The following is an 18,992-nucleotide window of genomic DNA, read 5'->3' as shown; positions in this document are numbered from 1 at the left end:
CCTGGAGCCCTGATGAAGGCTGATCAGGTGGGGAGGCAGGAGGGATGTGGTCCCTGTCTCACGTGCAGATCCCGCCAAGGGATATCCTGACCAAGAGGGATGGCTCAAACTTTAATTAGTGCCACTTGTGGGCCTGCCCTGTGCCAGGCATGGGGGGCTACAGGGAAGAAGGAGAGAGGGCCCTGTCCCCAGAAGCCCACAGCCTGCTCTGACCCCCATCCAGGAGCCCCTGGTTTTGTGGATGGCTGCACCTCAGCCATTCCCCTTCCGGCTCCTTCTCTTCGCCTTCCCATCCTGTCCATGCACAAGTCTGAACCATCTGACTGCCTCAGTGTCCCTGCTGCCATCTGCACATTCAAGGCCACGGTATCTATTGCCTGCAGGTAAGAGCCTGTCTGCCCCTGCCCCTGCTTATTCTCTCCTGCACACACCTGCCTTTGCCAGGTGGCCAGAAATCTGACATCCAGGTGATATCTCTCCTGTACCATCACAGTTACTCTAATGAGCCCTAATCACCCGCCTTTGTGGTAGTGATAGAGCCCACATGGGCTTGTTCCAGGCCTGAGGGCAGCACATCCTCTCCCTAACCCTCTGCTTCACTCCCCATCCCCACTGGGTGTTGCTGATTTGGTTTCAGATCAAGGCCAGGGATCTGGCTGCTGCCTCCTTCCGCTGATAGTTTTTGCCCTGTGACAGATCCTGCTCAGGCCAACTGTGAGCTTGATAATGCAACAGAAATTAGAATGCAGAAGCTCGTCACTACAGGGCAGCAAGAAATTGCTGCACAGGTGATAGGTAGAACCTTGAATGCCGATGCAGTCTAAGGCATAAGAGGCAGTGATGCACAATGGAATACTACACAACAATGAGGAGAAACAGCACGGCTACACTCAACAGTGTGGAGACGTCTCACAACTTAATACTGACAGAAAGAAGCCAGATGCAAAGACATCCCGAGGTCTGTGGAATGCTGGACATGTTCTGTTGCTTGATCACAGTACTGGTCACACAACTGTATTCCCTTTGGGAAATTCCATCAAACTGGACACTTACTATTCACGACCTGTTCTGTATGTATACCACACTTCAACTGAAAGTTTACAGAAAATGGCGTTGAGCCTGCAGCACCCAGCTCTTTCTGGCCTGGCGGATCCCCCACTTTGTGCAGGAGTGGTTGAGTCCTGAACTTCAGACACATTTTGAAAGTCAAGATGTACAGAGACCCATATTCACTGGCTTGCAGCCCTGCTTGTTTGCTGTTCAATAGCAAATTGAATTGGGAGCAACCACAAACCAAGTTATTGTCACTAGTCCTTTAATCTAGACTAGACCTGATCATCTGGTTCCACTCACCAACAGGTCAGCCTTGAGACCTCAAGGGCAGGAGCACTTCCCATCTATGAGGACAAAGGGAGTGCAACTCAGCTCCTCTGTAACCATCAAACCAACAAACTACATTCATCACCCAGTATCTCGTGCTCAGTCTTGTATAAAACAGGATCTATCAGAACCCCTTCCACTTTAATAAATGAGGAAACTGAGGCTAAAGAGGGAAGGAGCTTGCCCATGGTCCTTTCTTAACTGTCATCCCCGCAGCCTCCACTGTGACCAGCACAATAGCTCTTCAATAATTGTGAGTGGGTTTATTTAGAGGATTCCTTCTTTTAAAAGAAGACTTCTTTTTTTTTAATTTTTATTTTTATTATTATACTTTAGGTTTTAGGGTACATGTGCACAATGTGCAGGTTTGTTACATATGTATCCATGTGCCATGTTGATTTCCTGCACCCATTAACTCGTCATTTAGCATTAGGTATATCTCCTAATGCTGTCCCTCCCCACTCCCCCAACCCCACAACAGTCCCGGGAGTGTGATGTTCCCCTTCCTGTGTCCATGAGTTCTCATTGTTCAATTCCCACCTATGAGTGAGAACATGCGGTGTTTGGTTTTTTGTCCTTGCGATAGTTTACTGAGAATGATGTTTTCCAATTTCATCCATGTCCCTACAAAGGACACGAACTCATCATTTTTTATGGCTACATAGTATTCCATGGTGTATATGTGCCACATTTTCTTAATCTAGTCTATCGTTGTTGGACATTTGGGTTGGTTCCAACTCTTTGCTATTGTGAATAGTGCTGCAATAAACATACGTGTGCATGTGTCTTTATAGCAGCATGATTTATAGTCCTTTGGGTATATACCCAGTAATGGGATGGCTGGGTCAAATGGTATTTCTAGTTCTAGATCCCTGAGGAATCGCCACACTGACTTCCACAATGGTTGAACTAGTTTACAGTCCCACCAACAGTGTAAAAGTGTTCCTATTTCTCCACATCCTCTCCAGCACCTGTTGTTTCCTGATTTTTTAATGATGGCCATTCTAACTGGTGTGAGATGGTATCTCACTGTGGTTTTGATTTGCATTTCTCTGATGGCCAGTGATGATGAGCATTTCTTCATGTGTTTTTTGGCTGCATAAATGTCTTCTTTTGAGAAGTGTCTGTTCATGTCCTTTGCCCACTTTTTGATGGGGTTGTTTGTTCTTTTCTTGTAAATTTGTTTGAGTTCATCGTAGATTCTGGATATTAGCCCTTTGTCAGATGAGTAGGTTGCAAAAATTTTCTCCCATTCTGTAGGTTGCCTGTTCACTCTGATGGTAGTTTCTTTTGCTGTGCAGAAGCTCTTTAGTTTAATTAGATCCCATTTGTCAATTTTGGCTTTTGTTGCCATTGCTTTTGGTGTTTTAGACATGAAATCCTTGCCCACGCCTATGTCCTGAATGGTATTTCCTAGGTTTTCTTGTAGGATTTTAATGGTGTTAGGTCTAACATTTAAGTCTTTAATCCATCTTGAATTAATTTTTGTATAAGGTGTAAGGAAGGGATCCAGTTTCAGCTTTCTACATATGGCTAGCCAGTTTTCCCAGCACCATTTATTAAATAGGGAATCCTTTCCCCATTTCTTGTTTTTGTTAGGTTTGTCAAAGATCAGATAGTTGTAGATATGCGGCATCATTTCTGAGGGCTCTGTTCCGTTCCATTGATCTATGTCTCTGTTGTGGTACCAGTACCATGCTGTTTTGGTTACTGCAGCCTTGTAGTATAGTTTGAAGTCAGGTAGCATGATGCCTCCAGCTTTGTTCTTTTGGCTTAGGATTGACTTGGCGATGTGGGCTCTTTTTTTAACAGCCAAAGCTTAAAGCAAAAGAGGGTCCTCATCAGGTGGATTTGGGCACACTGGAGAAGTGAGGTGGGCTTTGAGTGGGGGTTCTCTGCTGCTTCCAAGAGGATAACAATGTGCTGACAGCCCTCAAGCCCTCTCTGCAAGAGGCAGGCACAGACGTTAGTAGCCCCAGAATATGTTCACAAAGCTGTTCAATACAGGACCGTGCTGTCAGAGGGAAGGAAGGGCTGTCCTTTCTTGGCACTATGTTGCAGCCCCAGTGGCCTCTAGAGAGACACCTTTGCAGTAACCATTCAGGGACTGCTGGTTGGTGCAATTCTTGGATTGCAGCTGCATCTGGCTGGAGGTGGCAGTGGGGAGAAGAAGGGGAGTGCTGTCTTGTTACCCTTCCAAAGCAAAGGAGGCTCAATGGCCTCTGTCCTTAGCTCATCCTTTCTCAACTCTCACTATTCATCCATTCACATCCTATGCATTCTGCTTCATCCTTCAGGCCGCACTCATCCTTCATTACTTCTTTATTCATTCATTTATTCACTTGCCTACTTACCCCTTAATTTACTCCTTCACCCCTTGATTCTCTCTTCCTTCATTATCTTCTCCCTTCTTTCAGTCATTCCATTGATCCATCTCTTTTTCCCATCATTCATTCATTCATTTTCCTTTTCATATACTCTAGTAGGCATTAGCACTGTTCAGGTATTTTCAGCTCTCCTCCTACTATGCAGTGGCTGATTTTACTTCCTGGACCCCTTCCTGGACTCTCACTTTCTGGATCCTGGGGTCACATGATCAGATCTGGCCAATGGTCACCAGTGGAGTTGACACACATCTCTTTTGGACTAGAGCCTTTAATTAATAGTGCGAGATACTCCAGGTTATCTTTTTCCTCTGTCATGGTGACCAGCAACATTCTAGACAGTGGGTTCTCTAAAAAAAGCCTGGATTCCCGAATGAGGAGTGCCTGCAGCCGAGTTCCCAGCCAACCGCAGCAGCCATGGAGGTATCCCTCTCAGAGGCTTCTTCCAGAGAGCCTCCCTCTAGGCAGAGCTGACCCATGGCCACCAGCTCTTCCCTGTGAACCTCCCTCTGTCCTCCTCCCAGGCCACACTGGCTTCCCTTGACTGTTCCCTGCAACTGGCTGGTATCCCTGACTTGAATACTAGAACTCTCAGTCCTGCTTGATGTGGGATTCTGCTAATGAGCAACTTTGGTTTAGGGACTTGCCATTAGCCTGGCCCAGGACTCCGCAGAACTGTGCTGCAATCCCAGGCTCTTCCTTCCCCGTCTTTCCTTCTCTCTCCTTTCCTAGGTGTCAGACCTGCACTATGGCTAAAGCTTCTCCCTGCCTCTCCTGCTCCCCCACCCTTTATCCTTCACAGGCGTCTCCCCTAATAAAGCCACAGCTACTCCCAGGTGGGAGCCTGTTTCTCAGATGACCTAACCTGGCACCCAACTCACAAAGGACAGGCAGCACAAGCACAAACTAACCCTTTGCCATTTGGTTTTGCCAAAGCATAACCTAGCCTCACTCCCCCATTCATTTTTTTATCCAGCTACTCAACCTATACTCACCAGCAGCTGCTTGTCCCCACTTGTCACCTATTCATGACTCCAGTCCTGCACCTGCACACACCCATCACATGCACAGCTCTGGCCCTTTGTGCAGAGGCTTCCTTGGCAGCTCAGGTTCCTGACCCATGTGAGCCCCTATGTCTGCTCCACCCCGAACATTTTCTGGTGTCTATGAGACTATGTAGAAAGTGGAGTGCATGCCTGACCCAGCTGATTGGAGTGCAGGACATCAATCCTCCCAGAAAAAAACCACCCAAGTGCAAACTTAAGCAATGCCAACCCAGTCCTGGAAAGAAAGGGGCCCTGCCTCATGCTGGAGATGGAACAAACAGATGTTGGCGCAGACAGCCGAGCAGAGTTTCAGAAATAAGACACAGCAGGAATCAATACCATTAAATCAGTCCCTCATTCCCCTCTTCCTCCCTCTAAGGGGTGGGCTCATTCACAGTTCCACCACATACCTCTGGCTTCATTTCCCTCCTCATTAGCCCATGAGGTGAGCCTTTTATAAAATGGAGTATTTGGGCATCCAGCCATCTTCCCAAGACTCATGGGACCTCACTCCCCACTCTTTCTGCCTCCCTTTCCTGGGGATGCTAATTGAGGTTGGAAAGAGGATCAAAGAATCAGATGATTGACTCCCCTTGCCCCAATCCGCCCTCCACAGGGCCTCCAGAGTGTCCCCCTAAAAGATCCTTTCATATCCCATCAAGAACCCTTAATAGCTCTCATCACCTTAAGAAGAGACTTGAACTGCTCAGCATATTTCATGGCCTTCCTCGTCCTAACTCTAGAAAGCTCTCCTGCCACCTCCCCTTGCCTCGCCTGACACACACACACACACACACACACACACACACACACACACACACACTCCTGTCTATGCATATCCAATTGCCCTGGCTGCTTTCTTGCACTGAGGGAGCCATGAACTTGATTGGCCTTCACTCTTTTGACTTGTTTGTTTCTTCCATCTGCCTGAAGCACCTTCGTTGCTGCTTCTCCACCTGACAAAGCCCCCCTTGTTTCCAAGAACACTGTTCAAAGGCTGACTTGCTCGTGACCTTTACTCAGCTATCCTAAAACAAGTGCATGGGTCTCTGGCTCCTGTGAGGTTTGGTTAATGCTGGAACAATCCGTTATTTACCTACCTGGCTCCCTCATGGACAAGGGTGTTGAGAAAGAGCTTTCAACTTGACATCAGCTGAATTTGGCATTGAGTCACAGACCTGCCACCTTGAGAAAGTTACTCAGCCTCTTTAAGTCTCTGTTTCTGCATATATAAAGTAAAAATACTCCTACTAACTGACTCATAGAATGATTGTGAGGACTCAGAAAAAATAAGCACTATGATCCTGTTTTGTTCCTATATTTAAGTATGAGTGTCCCTAGTCATAGGAAATGGTCTGGAAGAAAATCCAAGCACTAACCATGGTTGTCTCTGAGTGGGTGAGATTTATGGGGATCATTTTTCTGTCTTTGTTTCCCTTGGCCGTGTTTTCTGTATATATATTTTAAATAATAAGCATGAGCAGCTTTCATAATGAGAAAAAAATAAATGTATTTCAGGCGGGAAAAATGAGCAAGTGAACAAGCCTGGCTTGTAGCAGGCTACCTGGCTCCGGGAGGGCTATGGGCTTGTCTTCTTGTCTTTGTGCATCTTCAGCACCTGAGGCTGGCACCTGGTGGCTGGTACCCAGTGGCTTTGATGAACTCATCCGGTTCAACTCCCTCATTTAGGAGATGGGGAGCCTAAGAACAGAGAGGCTAGCCCAAAGCCACATATGAAATGGGTCTCTTTGGAGGGGCCAAACCCAGACCTCCAGCCTCCCAGGCCACACTCTGTCCCACTGGTGGGAGACCAGGTGGAAAGAGGAGATTGCCTGGAGCCCATCAGCTCCTTTCCTTCTGCATCCTCTGCTCCCCAGGTTGAGTACCAGGCCTCAGCCCCATGCCCTGGCTCTGCCCATCCTGCTCCAGGTTGGATGGGTACTAGCTCTAGAATGGTGATGACAATTGCCCCTGAATTTTATGGCAAATATCATAAGATCCATCAAGGTATATGGGCACATCCATGGGGGAAAAATTCCTGAGACATGCTCAGGCTAGTGTCTCAGGATTGGAGACGCCAGAGAAGGTAATGCCACCACATCACAGGGCAGGACAAGAGAGAATCCAACTCCTAGACTCAGCCCTGCTTTCTCATGCCACTATAACTCTTCCTCTTCACCCTCCTCCTCCTCCCTTCTCCTTCTCCTCCTTCTCTTCTTCATGTTTGGATTACCCTCAGGAAGACTCATTTAAAATAAAAGCCAATTTCACAAAAATTACAGGACATTCCACACTTGAAAGTAACATTGAATTTTCAAGGGCAGCAAAACAGGCTCTCCAGTTTCATTGAATCAGGAGTAGTGAGGAGCTCTCACTCCCTCTTTCTTGAAAAAATCCTAATAAAACATCAAGAATTCCTGACATTCAGAGGCTAGGATCTGCTTGGATCCTCTACGTTTTCAATTCTAAGGAAATGGATCCGTTTTAATACCAAGAACCATCCTCCTGCCACACCATTGACCCCATATAATTGACAGTGCTGGGATGGGGTGGATAGTGCTGGAGCAGGTGGGGAAGGGTTGCCCTGGCATCTGGTCTTTGGGGGACTATGAAGCCCACACACTTGGACATCACATATAACCATCCCCCAGTGATCCCTTGAATTACATCTCGAACGTAGCTAAACCAAGTTCTAATATCCAGAGGTGGGGGGATGACCAGAGTCCACCCACAGCATTAGCAGCCCCTTGGATTCCTTCTGGTTTCCTCAACTTGTCCAGGTCAGCACTGGACAGCATCTGACCCACAGCCCAAAAGAAAGAACCGGGGAGCCTGGGCAAGCTTCCCTTCTGATGCTCTCTCAAGCAGAAAGCATTTTAGGTAAGGTCCTTCTCTTTCTCTGGAAAAAAAGAGAGATGAGAAGGGAAAGGCAGTTGCAAAGAAAGAGCATGAATTTATGCAAGAAGATTTGTTAAGGGTTGAACTATGTCCCCCCCAAATTCATGTGTTAAAGCCCTAACACTCAGTACTATATTTGGACATAGAGGCTTTAAAGAATTCATGAAGTCAAGATGATGCCATTAAGGTGAGCCCTAATTCAATATGATTGGTATCCATATAAGAAGTGGAGACCAGGGGCTAGGCATGGTGTCTCACACCTGTAATCCCACCACTTTGGGAGGCTGAGGCAGGTGGATCACCTGAGGTCAAGAGTTTGAGACCAGACTGGCCAACATGGTGAAATCCCATCTCTACAAAAATACAAAATTAGCTGGGTGTGGTGGTGCACGTCTATAATCCCAGCTACTCAGGAGGCTGAGGCAGGAGAATCCCTTGAACCCAGGAGATGGAGGTTACAGTGAGCCAAGATCACACCATCGCACTCCAGCCTGGGCAAAAAGAGTGAAACTCTATCTAAAAAGGGAGAAGATGATGGAAAGACACAAAGGAACACAGCCACCGGGGAGCCAAGGAGAGAGGCCTTGGAAAAAGCCCTTGCCATCTCCTTGATCTTGGACTTCCAGCCTCCAGAACTGCAAGAAAATAAATTTCTGTCATTTAAGCCACCCAGTCTGTGGTATTATTACAGCAGCCCAAGCTAATACAAGGTCTGAAATTCACCGTCATTTACTTAGGGACACATTATAACTTCATCAGAACTTTGGCGGGCACTTTTCCCTTCATGGACCCCTTCCCCCATAAATATGTACTTCTTATTTTAAAACTGCATTGTTATAAAGACGAATATATAAATATGATATATTGAAAGATTTTCTTCAACCTGAAAGCTTTTATTTTCTTCTGATTTTAAAAGAAATAAAAACATTTTTGAGAGGACCTGCAAGTATTCTGGGCAGTGGGCACCGTGCCCGCTGTGCCTGATGGTGCAGTTAGTCCTGCACATGCCTTGCCGGGCTCCCATTGCCAAATGCACACCACTGAGCCCAGGGACCCCGGCTCAGGCAGTTCTGAGGGTCCAGAGCTGCGCTGAGCTCTTGTGCAAAGGTGCCTGGCCTGGTCGGGGTGTCAGCATCAGCCTCTAAACCTTGGCTGAGAAAATAAAATGCATTCTGCCTCCAAGGCTGCACTTCTCTGCCTGCCTCCTGCTTCCTCACCAGTGACCCAGAGTTTGAGAAGCATGCCTTGTGGGTCTGCCTGACTGCTCTCTGATGGTTTCAAAGAGCTTTTTCTCCTGGGTCATGGCAGGCAAAGCCAACAGAGAGAAAAAACTCCTGCCTTCGCAGGCGGTCTCCTCCATTCCTCTGCTCTGACCCCATCTGGCTCTCCCACAAATCTCCAGGGATTCCACAGCATAGAGAGGAGGCCCCAGTCCTTCCTGCAAAAATGCAATACTGGTCAATATCATTACTTTGGAAATATTTTTTCCTGCCACAAAAACTGTTCTTCCAATGAAATACTCTGTGGGAACCCAGTGGATAAAAAGGATGAGCAGAAAGCTGTCCTGGTTGAATCAGGGGCAGCAGCTAGGACCCTCCTCACCCCGACACATAACCTACAGTTCCTCTTCGGAAACCAAAGGTCTCCAGGGGACACTTTTGGAAAATCACAGGGCGGATACTCTCTGGGCTCCAAAGTACAGAAGGATGGCCTAAATCGTACAGAAAGTGGTCAACAGAGCTTTGTCTTCCTCCTGGGTCAGGGAGGCCAAGACTAGGGGATGGGAGGAGGCATGACCAGGAGCCAAGGAAAGATACACAGAGTACCACCTTGTTGGGTGGCAGGACTGACAACAGCTACAGTAGGGCCCCGTCCTAGGAGCTACAGAGGGACTGAGCCCAAAAGTACACAGTGCTCTTGAACACAGCAATCCCACACACACAGTGGCACTGGACACACAGTCACAGGCACAGTGGTCATAGGTGCAGTGGTCAGGGACACAGAGACCACAAACACAGTGGCCGCAGACACAGCGGTCATGGGCACAGTGGTCACAGACACGGCAGTCACAGACACAGTGGTCAAGGACACAGTGGTCACGGGTGTAGTGGTCACAGGCACAGGGGTCAAAGACACAGTGGTCAGGGACACAGTGGTCACAGAGTGGTCATGGACACAGCAGTCAGACACACAGTGGTCATGGACACAGTAGTCACAGACACAGCAGTCATGGACACAGTGGTCATGGGCACAGCAGTCACCAACAGCAGTCAGGGACATAGTGGTCAGGGACACGGTGGTCACAGACACAATGGTCACAGACACAGTGATCACACACACAGCAGTCAGGGACACAGTGGTCACGGGCACAGCCATCATGCACACAGCAGTCATGCACTTTGGTTGTGTCAAGCCTACAGGGGCGCTCCTGCTGAATCCATTAGCAGGCTGGTGAGCCAGGCCCCACTCCTCCATTGGGGCTTTCTGGCAGCTAATCCCTGCGTGGCTGGAACATGACATCATTGCTTCCTCTGCCTGTGGGCTGCCCAGGTACATCTGGCTTTGGTTAGTCTTCCCCATTGAATAGAAACATATGTGGGCCCTGGCACTCTGCTGAGGTGGGCGTCTGTGTGTACAGGCTTCTGGGGTGGGTAGGGGCTAAGGGGCCGTGAGGAGGAATCTAAGATGTCCTTTCAAAACTGTGTTTTTTGGCCAGGTGCAGTTGCTCACGCTTGTAATCCCAGCACTTTGGGGAGGCCAAGGTGGGCGGATCACGAGGTCAGGAGTTCCAGACCAGCCTGGCCAAGATGGTGAAGCCCAGTCTCTACTAAAAACACAAAACTTAGTTGGGTGTGGTGGCATGTGCCTGTAGTCCCAGCTATTCAGGAGGCTGAGGCAGGAGAATCACTTGAACCCAGGAAGTGGAGGTTGCAGTGAGCTGAGATCGCACCAGTGTACTCCAGCCTGGGTGACAGAGTGAGACTCCATCTCAAAAAAAAAAAAAAAAAAAAATGTGGTTTTTGGCACACAAATGTTCTGTGAGGCGTAATTAGGTTCTACAGAAAAAAAAGGTTTTCACAGTTAAGTAAATTTGGCAAACTGAACTGACCCAAAGTAAACAGAGGATTGTGGGATTTCTCAGAGACTTTAATAGGTGACTCTAATGAAGAATAGAAAGTGTGGTGTTCCCAAACATTCTTTGCAGTGTATCAGGAAGGGTCCTTTTTGCTGCTGGTGAGCAGGAAATCCAGCTCTAAATAGGTTACATTTTCCAGGACGGCATTAGCTTACAAAATAGCAAGTCCAGAGATGAGTACTTCCAGGCTTCAGCAGCCAAACAATGTCACCAAAGCCACAGCCCCTCCATCCCCTTCGCCATCAAGTGTCTTCTCCTAGGGACAGTGGTCCTCTGGGTCCAACATGGCGGCTGCGGGTCCAGGTTCCCACACAGACTCTGCAACAGCCCCCAGCAGAAGGCATCCTCCCAGACAGCTTTGATAGGGTGAGGAGACCCTTTTCTAGAAATCTCTCGAAAGACTTCTCTCCACATTTCATCAGCCGGAATTGCATCGCAGTCTCTTACCTAAACAGATGATTAACGGCTTCGAGTCCACTCTATCCCAAACTAAGGGATGAGGCACCCCAGATTGCCACACCAAATTCAAGGGCGCCAGAGGATATTTTAAAGTTTCAAGGAAAATTCAGTAATGCTAGACATCTGTTGGACACCACTTGAACTACTCTTTTTTTTTTTTTTTTTTTTTGAGACAGAGTCTTGCTCTTTCACCCAGGCCAGAGTGCAGTGGCGCGATCTCGGCTCACTGCAAGCTCCGCCTCCCAGCTTCACGCCATTCTCCTGCCTCGGCCTCCCGAGTAGCTGGGACAACAAGTGCCTGCCACCGCGCCCGGCTAATTTTTTGTATTTTTAGTAGAGACGGGGTTTTACCGTGTTAGCCAGGATGGTCTAGATCTCCTGACCTCGTGATCCGCCCGCCTCGGCCTCCCAAAGTGCTGGGATTACAGGCTACTTTCTTTTTATATATGTATGGTTTTTGAGACGGAGTCTCACTCTGTGGCCAGGCTGGAGTGCAGTGGTGTGATCTCGGCTCACTGTAATCTCCACCTCCCGGATTCAAGCGATTCCCTTCCCTCAGCCTCCCAAGTAGCTGGGACTACGGGTACATACCACCATGCCCAGCTTATTTTTTGTATTTTAGTAGAGACGGGGGTTTCACCACATTGGCCAGGATGGTCTCAATCTCCTGACCTCGTGATCTGCTCACCTTGGCCTTCCAAAGTGCTGGGATTACAGGCATGAGCCACTGCACCCGGACCACTTGAACTACTTTTTAGCTCGGGTTATTCATGGTTTCAACATTAATCATGCTACAGACATTTGATGATATCCTATCTTTGAGAAGTTTTGGTGATTGCTGAAATAAAATGAGTATGGAATGAAAATCAGTGTGGAATGTGAAATGGGGGTGCTGGCGTCCAATCCAAACACACAGTGTGAGAAGTTGTGCAGTGCCCAACAGGTGCATCCATTCCACTAGTAAGTGATTATAGTAGAATAAATTAGATCTGTTGTACGACTTGGTGACATAGTTCATAACAATGTATTATATACTCGAAAGTTTCTAAGACAGTATATTTAAGTGTTCTCACCACAAGAAAATAAGTATGTGAATAATGAATGTGTTATTTAACTTGATTTAGCAATTCCACAATGTACACATATATCAAAATATCATGTTATGTACCATAAAAACATATATTTTTTGCCAAATTAAATAAAGTTCCACTTGCCCACAAAAAAAAATTTTTAACAAGTTTCTAAAATTAAAAAAAGAATAAATTAATTAAAAGTATACCTTTTTTCTTTCAGTTCATGTATAGTGTCTTTACAATTAGCTAGTTGCAATTGGCTAAGTTGTTAGGGCCTAAATACTTACTAAGCTGTCTGGGCCTAACCCAGCAAAAGGGTTAGATACTTCTTTTAGCTTAGGGGTGCAGTGAGAAAAATTGCTGAGACTAAGGGCCCCATAAACATAGGAAATTGGAGAACTTCTAGCTGAGACTGATCATGGTTCCTCCTTGATCAGTCTTGGGGCAGGAACTGGGACTGGGGCCTGCCTCACCTGAAGCCCATGAAGAGTGTATACCTGAATAGACTCTTATAAAGAAAAGAGGGGAATGCATTAGGAATGTCACTAAACTCAGTGATATGGTTTGGATCTGTGTCCCCATCCATATCTCATGTTGAATTGTAATCCCCACTGCTGAAGGTGGGGCCTAGGGGGAGGTGATTGGATCATGGGGGCAGATTTTCCCCTTGGTACTGTGTCATGATCGTGAGTGAGTTCTCACAAGATCTCGCTGTTTAAAAGTGTGTGGCACCTCCCCCCTCTTCCTCCTGCTCCAGCCAGGTGAAGTGCCAGCACCCCCTTTGTCTTCTACCATGATTGGAAGCTTCCTGAGGCCTCCCCAGAAGAAGAAGCCAGTCTGCTCCCTGTACAGCCTGCAGAACCATGAGCCAATTAAACCTCTTTTCTGGCCAGGCATGGTGCCTCACGCCTGCAATCCCAGCACTTTGGGAGGCCGAGGCAGGTGGGTCACCTGAGGTCAGGAGTTCGAGCCAGCCTGGCCAACACGGCAAAAACTCATCTCTGCTAAAAATAAAAAAATAAATAAATAAAAAATACAAAAATTAGCTTGGCATGGTTCCACCTGTAATCCCAGCTATTCAGGAGGCTGAGGCAGGAGAATCGCTTGAACCTAGGAGGTGAAGGTTGCAGTGAGCCAAGATCACACCATTGCACTCCAGCCTGGGCGACAGAGCAAGACTCCATCTCAAAAATAAAATAAAATAAGAACCTCTTTCCTTTATAAATTACCCAGTCTTGGGCATTTCTTCACAACAATGCGAGAACGGACTAATAGACTAGGGAACTGGTGATCTGCAGAGCACACCTGGAACTGCGCATCTAAACAAGCAGTCTGCTCTGTAGGTTTCTCTCTTCCTGTTCTGTGTCTCCACCCCAGCCTTCCCTCAGAATGCCTGTGTTATCTGGGAAGGCTCCAGGGGTAGGTGATTTCAGCAATTTACATCCCCCGTCCTTTGGCTTCACTCTGTCTGCTGTTAGCCCACCAGAGGCAGATGGAAACCTTCCAGACACTCTGTGACATCGATGTCCACCTTCCCACCAGGCCTGGGTCAGGCACCTGTGCCCCGAGAGAGCCCACACATCAGCCTGTGCTGCCCAGATTCCTGCCTGGGCTCACAAAGTGTGGGGCATCTGTGGAGGCTGCCCCCGGACTCCTGCATGGCATCCAGCCCGAACGTGATGGAGCATCCAGCACTGGTGTGCCCGGCTCAGCCTCACAGCAGGCCCTGCTACTTCCCCTCGGCATCCCCTCCCCACTCCCACCACACTCAAGATCTTGGCACTTGTGGTTTCTACAACCTGGCAGGTGCTGTCCACCCCTGCCTCCCTCTCATCCTCAAACAGCTCCCAGCCCAACATACACCATTCACTTGCCCTCACACAGCACTGTCTGTTAATATCTCAATGTGAAATGATCCTGCGTGTTTCTCTTTTGCTTGTCACATGGCTGCCTGCCCCGCTAGAGAGGGAGAAGCGTGTGCACGGAGCCCCTGCCTAGTTCTCTAATGTTTCCCAGCTCCAGGAATAGTGCCTGGCACTTAGGCAATCAATACCCATCAGTATTTGTTGGATGAATGACTAATGCTCACCAGTGGTCCTAGGAGGTAAGAGTCATGCCCTCATTTCACAGATAGGCAGATGACGCTCACAGAGTCAAGCCCCATGCACCATGCCACAACCTGGTGAGGGACAGAGCTGGGTCTCTTTCCCCTCTCTCTAGCTGTCCACTTGACTTCAGTGCTGGTCACTTTTGTAGGGAAATGCAGAAGACAGGCCTGGGTGGCAACACATTCTGGATTCCTGCAGACAAGCCCAGGCTTCATGCCCTCAGGGGTGCACAGCTCCCCAGGGGGTTTGCTAAGACATGCAGAGTCCAGCATGGGTGGCAGGAGCCTAGCTCAGCAGCTCCTCTTTCTGTGACTTCAGGAAGACACCCACATTCTGTGGGCCTCAGTTTCCCTATCTTCACAATAGAGGTGCTAGCTAGACTTAACACATCATTTGTCCTTCTCTCCTCATAACAGACCAAAAGTCCCACAGAATACAATGCATTCACAGTAGGAGGAAATGAGAGGAACCTGCCACCACTGGCCCCTCTGATCCTGCATTGTCCTTTCTCATCCAGGGACCTTCCCTTATCCTACCTGGACTCCAGAACCAGCTGCACTTTGTTCCTACCTGGCATGCTGTAACTTTTCTGTGGACAAGGTCATACGTGATCAGCCCCATTTACGGATGAGGGCCCCAAAGCCCAGAGGGTGCTCACCTCTTCTAAAGTCACACTGCCAGCAGGCGGCAGGGCCAGTGTTTGAGCCCAAATGTGCAGAGGGCCCTGACAGCTACAGCCTGTGAGCCGCGGGGCCCCCACCAACCCCCCACACAGCCTCACTCCTGCATTCCCCTCTCTGAGCCTCTCCCCATGCCAAGCTGCCAGTGTATTGGACCGTTTTCTCTGTAGGTGGTGAGTATGAGACGGAGATGTTTCTCAGCGAGTTATTTCTAGAGTTCCTGGCAAAGGCAGACCTCTGAAGCATTGTGTGTGTGTGTGTGTGTGTGTGTTTTTAATGAACTTCCACTGGGGGTGGCGGGCTACAAATGAAAGGGGCCATGGAGCTCAGGAAATGTTCCCCCTGTGAAGCCGGAGGGGCTCGCAGCCCCACCCACAGGTGTCTGTCCTTCCCCAGACCACACGTTTCCTGGGAAGGGAAAGCTTACTGGAAATTCAGAATATTCTGGCATCTGCTTTTCTGAATGATTTGGACTTCCTCTTGGGGGTGGGGGAGCCGGGAGAGCTGTGCATGCTTTTCCTCTCCTTCCCCTGCTCTCAGACACACTGCGCTGGGCTGCAGGGCCTTCAGGTGAGCTGATTTCCAGATCCATGTTGGACTCTGGGCAGGTGGACAGAAGCCCAGTGTGTCTGTAGCCCTGGGAAGGTCTGATGGTTTTTCTGTGGTTTCTGTATTCTCAACACAGACACCTACAATAGACATAGCACTGAATCTCGTCGATTGCTGTCAGCTACAGGTCCTCCCCAGCCTGAAGAGCCAAACTGGCTACCACAGAGGTTCTCGAGGAAGGAACCCAGGCCAGGAGGTCAGAGCCTTGGTTTCCCAAGATGGCTGGACTACTGAGTTGCTGTGTGACCTTACACAAGTGATTCAAATTCTCTGAATCTTCCAGGTAATTTCCTGGTTTGATTAAAAAGGAAATAAATGTGTCTTCCTACTTAAGAATACATCAGCTCCACCGTAGTCTGGGAATCAGGAAGCTGGGGTTACAGAAATGAAATGGATTGTGTTTTTGCTCTTGGATTGGCACTCTCGGACATGGCCAGGCTTCAGCACGGGTTTACTGCCAAGGAAAGAGGCCTGTTGCCATGGAGCTGAGTCCTGGAGGAGAGAGACCAGAGACAGGCAAGGGGAGGGCAGGAGGCAGGCAGAGACCCTCCAACGAAGACCACAGAGGGAGCAGGGATGCAGACTGAGGGCAGGACTGGCCCGTGGGGCCTGAGATCTGTCTTCAATCCCCTGGGTGACTTGTCCCCAAGCAGGAGGACAGATTGGCCTGGGAGTCTCTGTGGGTCAAAAGCAAAGTAAATGTGCAGAAACTAAAGGAGACAGATGATCTGTTCCACAGAAGGAAGAACTTTCCAGCATCTGAGCAGTGTGGAGTTGGGGGAAGTGAACTTGGGGTTTCTGTGGCAGCTGGGGGGCATGCTAATTTACATGAGGTCTTTAGCAAAGTAGCCGCAGTGTGCAAAGCCGCCGTGGCTGAGGTTTCTATTGTGGACACCGGTGCTATTGTTGGGCGCTGCAGAACTGCAGCAATTCACATTTATGTCCCAGGCAGGTCCCTGGAATGAAACACCCCGATCTTTAGAGCCTTTCCTGGGCCCTCGGAAGACACTCAGCAAGTATATTTTATGTTCTCAGTTGGGTTCCTGACACAGGGTCTCTCTGGAAGGAGAGAGGCACTGTCCCTGCCTGCAGGAGCTTCCCTGGTGCAACCTAGAGATAATCTTCAGGCTGAATCCATGCTGGGTCAGGGGAGGAAGTCTTCATCCCACTGGGCAAATGAGGTGACAGTTGTCAATGCCTGTCCCCCGGGCTAGTGAATCCTTTGATGGCTACGCGAGGCAGGAAGGATCAACTCATTTTCCAGGGAGGCCAGGAGGTATGTGGCTCCTCACTCTGCCTCCCCCAGCTAATCAGGAGTGAAAGCAGCCCTTGAGCCCCAGTCTGCCAGACTCCAAAACTCATGGCTTTCCACTGGCCAGGCTGCCTCGTCTCAGAGGCTAAGGTCCCAACCCATCAGCTGTGGGCTGGGCAGCAAGGGAAAAAAAGGTGAGGTGAGCACATGCCTTGCCCATTGGCTGGGGACAGGTAATGCCCCAGCCCTCCTCAACAGAAGAGAAAATACTAGTCTGCTGGGGCTGCTACAAGGATATGCCAGCTGAGCCACTCCTCTAAGCCTGGGAAAGACTCCCTCAGCCCCCTTCTACCATGGACTCAAATCCCTCCACATCATCTCCACTGGGCAATCTCTGCTGGGGCAGCAGAGTGTCCCAGAAAGAATCAGGAATTGCACTCCAGCTTGAACACTCATTCAAGGTTTGCCCAGCCTCCCCTCTGTAAGATGAGTGTCCAATACCCACAAGGAGGAGCTGCAGAAAAGCTTAGTTGAGGTCACAGCTACGGTGAGAACTTGCCTGGGACCCAGCACACATTCAATAAGGGCACAATAAATGCCACACTCATACCCACACACACTGCCACCTGTCCAATGACAGGAAACTTGCTCCCATTGCCGGGCCACCATTCCAACTTTTCACCCAGTTCTGACATAGTCGTGACATCATCTGAGCATAAAAAGAAGCCTCATCTTTGTCTTTTGGCACAGTGTATGCCTTTTGGAGTCACGGGTTTTCCCCCGCCCCATGACAACTCTTCAAAGGTGCAAAGACAGGGAAGGACTGAAATTGGCACCCACACCTGTGCCTCCCCAGGCTCCATATCCTGGATCCTGCAATCAGAGGAGGTGGTTTCTAGAGCCTACATCAGCTTGACTACCTTCTTTTGGATTGGCATCTGCATGCCCCCTCCACTGCCAGCCGCCAGAATGTAAGGGAGGCTCTCAGCCCTGACCCCAGCTCCATGCACAGCCTGCCCAGGACTAAGGAGAGAGCAGGGGGTGCCCCGAGAAGGACTGGGGAATGTCCACAGGGGAAGCTGGGAGATTTCACTGCAGCACCAGTTGCTGGAGAGGATGGAGTCACTGTGTGCTCTGAGACCCCCACTCACGCCCCTGTGTCTGGAGCCAGGGCCCCCAATCCTCCATGCAGCCATTTTTCCGAGAAGCCAGATGCTGTGCCGCCTGCTTGCCTGTGCTTTATCAGAATGCAGCAAAAGGACATAAATAAATAAACAAAACTCTGCTGAGCTCTTTCCTCCTAATGACCGCCAACGTGCAGATGCTTAAAGAGACATTTTTCCAGAGAACAATGGATGAGAGGCATCCAGACCATGGAAGAATTTTGTGTCAGATATTATTGTTAGTTGCATTTTTTTTTTAACAAACCCAAGCAGACAGGACCTCATTGAGATTTCTATCAGGCCCAGGAGGTTTCCTGCATTTCAACTTTTGTTTATTTGTTTGTTTTTGCCCATACGTTAGTGTCTGAAATTTGTAAGGCACTCACTTGTAGCTAGAAAAATTCCTCTGTTGGGGGGCAGTGTTTGAAAACACAGTCTTTTCAATTTTCTTCAGCTGTACCTCTATCACTGGATCTTTCATTAATATAGATCCTTATTTGCGACCGACTCCTTCCCGTCTCTCTGTGGCTAATCAGCCCGTTGGACATATGGAATTGTTGATGCTTAAGTGGTTAGCAAGGCCAGACTGGCTGCAAGAAATGTAACACTTTTTGGGAAACCCCCTCTGAGCCCTATTAGGCTCCATTGGGCAGAACCCCCATGGTCCCAAGGATAACCCTCCTCTGCTCAGGGAACACTGTGCAGGGCCAGACAGGTATTTTCCCAAAGGACACAGGACAGGGAGTTGGGTGGGTGGAGGGCTGCTTCTGGCTTCATCATTACGTGCTGTGTGGCCTTCGCAAT

This window comes from Hylobates moloch, unplaced genomic scaffold, assembly GCF_009828535.3.
Source record: "Hylobates moloch isolate HMO894 unplaced genomic scaffold, HMol_V3 SCAFFOLD_3, whole genome shotgun sequence".
In the NCBI taxonomy this organism is placed as follows: Eukaryota; Metazoa; Chordata; class Mammalia; order Primates; family Hylobatidae; genus Hylobates; species Hylobates moloch.
The sequence above is the reverse complement of the archived record's forward strand: the minus strand, read 5'-3'. Positions refer to the sequence as shown.